General features: G+C 43.1%; 1 pseudogene across 1 annotated transcript; it reads right to left on the reverse strand.

Annotated features, from left to right (window-relative positions):
* Positions 1-587: 587 nt before the first annotated feature.
* Positions 588-2,908, reverse strand: LOC311494161 (annotated as a pseudogene). Its single transcript has 3 exons — positions 2,522-2,908; positions 1,407-1,487; positions 588-1,324 (listed from the first exon to the last, which is right to left on the reverse strand). The product of its transcript is annotated as an uncharacterized misc_RNA (transcript).
* Between the last annotated feature and the right edge of the window lie 1,105 nt (positions 2,909-4,013).

The raw sequence follows: 4,013 nt of genomic DNA on the forward strand, positions 1-4,013 counted from the left end.
AATTGTTGAAACTCAAAAGGAAATTGTGGAGGGACAGAAGGAAATTGTTTCTGCCCTTAAAGAATTTAAATAAAATAAAAAAAATGGCCGCATTTCTGGAGTTTTGTCGTCTTTGGGTATTCTACATTTTAACATGTGTATATGCAATTGCAGTGGTTGGTAAGTCACAGTCTAAACAATATGACTACACCTCTGGGGACCACTGTTACTCCGAGAGCCCCTGCTGATTTTGCCTGGTTTGTATTCTCCCAGTTACCATGAGCTGCCACGTGGAGGCACAGCAGGAGTCTTGATGATTGATAGGCACTGTAAATACAAGGTATTAAAGATGCTTGCCTGTTGTATTTGTAGTTACAAGAGATGTGCCATCATATCACCCTGTGGTGTGTTTCCCACCAGCTCACAAAAAATGGGGGGGGGGGGGGGGTTGCAGATTGAATTTGTGATACCAGAATTTGTTGACAGAAAAAAAAGGTGGAGTTGGTGGAGTTCACATGTTATTGCAAATGGCATCCCTGTAAAGGGAAGCCTGCTGGTTGTGGTACTGTGGTGGATGATGGGCATGATCCATGGCCTCCATGTCTGGTTCATGAATGTCCTCGGGATTCAGGCAGATGTTGTGAAGAATACAGCATGCAGAGGCGGAACTTTGTTTTAAGCAGACCAAACGTGTGTTCAATGACAACACGTGCTCTGTTCAGCCTTCTATTAAATCTCCTCTGCCTAGCTGTAAGGTGCCCATTATCCCTGTAAGGGGTTATCAGTTGTGGCAAAAGCGGGTAGGCAGAGTCCCCCAACATATGCATACCCTCTTGTATGAGGGAATATGGATCTGCCTCCAGCGCTTGGGCAACTGTAGAAAGCCTGAAGGCCCTGGCATCATGCCAACTGCCAGGGTGGCCCACACTTATGTGGCAGAATCTCCTGCTACTGTCACAAAAACCAGTCAGGATAACAGAATAGAATTGCTTTCTGTTGTAATAGGCCATTGGGTTTTCCACGTGTGCTTCCTGATGTGGATGTGGCACCCATCCACAGCACACACTGTGTTTGGGAACCCAACCCTGGCAAAGCCCAGCTCAGACCTTTGGAGGGCCTCCCCCACAGGCCAGCTAATGTGATGCCCCATGTGTTCATTCACTAGGGCACAGAAATTGTGCACATGACATGACAAAGTTGATTTATTGATATGAAATCTGTCTGAAACCCCCCTATAGGACTCTTCATTAGCAAGAGTCCACAGACAGGCCAGGACACTGTTGGTGATGGGAACCTTTGTCTGAAGTGTATTCTGGTAGAATGGTCCAAGAGTACAAATAACATCCTGGGTCGTAAACATGACAGAAATAGTCATTAAAAACTTGTTCAAACTTGTATTAGTTCTAGCCTCCACATGACCTACTTACCTCCACTTGTGCTTTAGAAAGCCTGAAGTGAGAGCGAAACTCTTCCAGGCTATAAAGAGGGACAACCTCCTCCACATATCCCTGAATTTTTGGAACGATTCTGCAATCAATCAGATTTGGGACACATTGCATGTATTGATGAACTGCTGAACTGCTCACAATAAATGCACAATACTTTAACAAATTTGTGTTGTATGTGTATGTCACATGAGAATATATAGCAAATATTGGAAAGAGCCTATAACTCGTAGATCAACTGTCATGAAGGACAGGATTGAATATCAAAGAAGCCTCATGGGCTACAGGTTGTCAGATAATCCCTCCCTGAAGGCCTGCCTTGGATCATTGTTTAAAACAAAAAGTTTTGTTGACAATGCCGTTAATATCTGATTGGTTGTCTCACAAATGACTGTAAAAAAAATAACTAATATGCTTCACAGATTATGCCCACTGGGTGTACATTTCTACATGTGACGTAATGGCTATGTTTTGAGAGTGTAATGCATTCTGATCAACATCACACATATGACATATTTGATAATTGATAATGCGCGATACAGCAGGTAAATGTAGCCTACTTATTCAATTTCATGACTGAACAACACCATTTGCACAGTTGGGTTATCCATAGGCCTACCTTACCAGTGTGTTTTGAAGTAAAAACAAAATAAAGCAGGACTGACTCTAGAGGGTGCTGTTGCCAACTCCGTGCAGAAAAGACATGACAGCCTTACAAGAGGTAGAGTTAGAATCACAGAAATTACATAGGTCTATAACATAACATCACAAATAAAGCAGCATGTAAACCGTTTTTATCACCTTCGTTCTTCAAGGTTTTCTTGTTGTTGTAACACGGGTATAAATTCCGGTAACTCCAAAGCCTCTATTTCGTCGGCAACAACGAACGCAAACGCCGCGAGATCCGCCATTGTTTACACGAAGTTGACCGTGTCCGACTTGTCTGCAGCCGTTTTATGCTCCACCCCTACAGTCGGCCTAAGTTCACGTTGACGTAAGCAAGTCAGACTCAGACAGGCGCAGACAAGTCGAACGCGCCTACTGGCTGAGCTTCTCAGGTGAGCGGGTATGAGGTCAAGGATTTTGAATTCTTTCACCCTTGCATTAGCCCTCTCAACATGGACTCTGTTTTTGGCAATCTCCTTTGTTGCCCTCACTTCGCTTGCGCTAAATTTGCCTTGATTCAGAAAGGGTGGTATGTTCACTGTAACACCCTCTGGCACAATGTCCGATATTAAAAAACCCTTGTCTGCCAAGACCAGGTCACCAGCAACCAGATGGTTTAGAATCCCTGACTGCTGCGTGATGGCTTTGTCGGAGACAGAGCCAGGGTAGAGCGCACTGCAGTAATTTATGACCCCATTTGGGGCCACAGATATCAGGACTTTAAATGAGTGCATCCCTCTGTAGGTCGAATACGTTAGTTTGGCCTTGTCCATTTCTTTTGGAGCTGCAATGTGGACGTCTGTGCAGTCCACTACCATCCTGCAGTTGCTTGCTGATGGTCGAAAGGAAGCAGGCATACTTTGCGCATTCTTGTGCCGACTGGGCACTGTTGCCATCATTGCTTTGAACAAGGTTTGATGTAGCACATGAATAATTGTTTTCACAATGTTGCCTACAGTAGCAGTGCTGCAGCAGAACAGCTGTGCAAGGTGCAGATGTGGATAGTTCTGCCTGATCTTCATTAGTGTCATGAACACCTGGTCTTCCAAACTAACCCCATCTATTTTCCAGCCAGCAGCATAAACAATGGAGCCTTCAAAACGCTGCACAAGCCTTGCACATTTTAGAAGACTTGGAGGTGCAGATGAAGCAGACATGGTCAAGAAAGCAATGACTGCGTAAGTACCATATTTCATTTTCAGCCCTCATCCCTAGCCTGGATTCCGAGGGGTAAAGGAGTAGATAGATAGATAGATAGATACTTTATTGATCCCCAAGGGGAAATTCAAAGGTCTCAATAGCAGCTTACAGACATCAACACACAACATGACAGTAGAAGATAAAAATGTACTAGAATACAAATATACTAAATAAAACTAAATCTTAATCAGGTCTAAGATAAAAATGTACTAGAGTACAAATATACTAAATAAACTAAGTCTTAATCAGGTCTAAGTCAAGTATCCACATAGTATCCACATAATGTGCTTACTATGTGGATACTTGACTTAGACCTGATTAAGACTAGTGTAGTGAGTAGTGAGTTGAAATCTTTTCAGATGAAACGGAACAACCCTGAATTCTTGATACTGTATCAGTAAGACTGGGAACCAAAGAGGCAGCACAGGCATAATCAGTCTTGGGGGCACAAGCTTCTTCTGATATTCCTTTCTTCAATGTCGAACCAGTGTTGGCTCAAAAACAATGGATAGGATGGGATCTAAATTCATACTGTGTGTTTTTCAGAACTCTTTCGAATGCCTTGATGGCCAAGATGAGTATGAAAGGGAGATCGGGGAAGCTGTCATTTTCCCAGTCACGGCTCTGCAAGACCATCTGTGGTAAGTTTAAATTGAATATCATATTTTGGAGCTATATGGTTTTGTGAAATTAACAGTGTAAACAGAATTTGTGATACATGTG

Source organism: Chelon labrosus (assembly GCF_963514085.1).
Source record: "Chelon labrosus genome assembly, chromosome: 10".
Classification (NCBI taxonomy): Eukaryota; Metazoa; Chordata; class Actinopteri; order Mugiliformes; family Mugilidae; genus Chelon; species Chelon labrosus.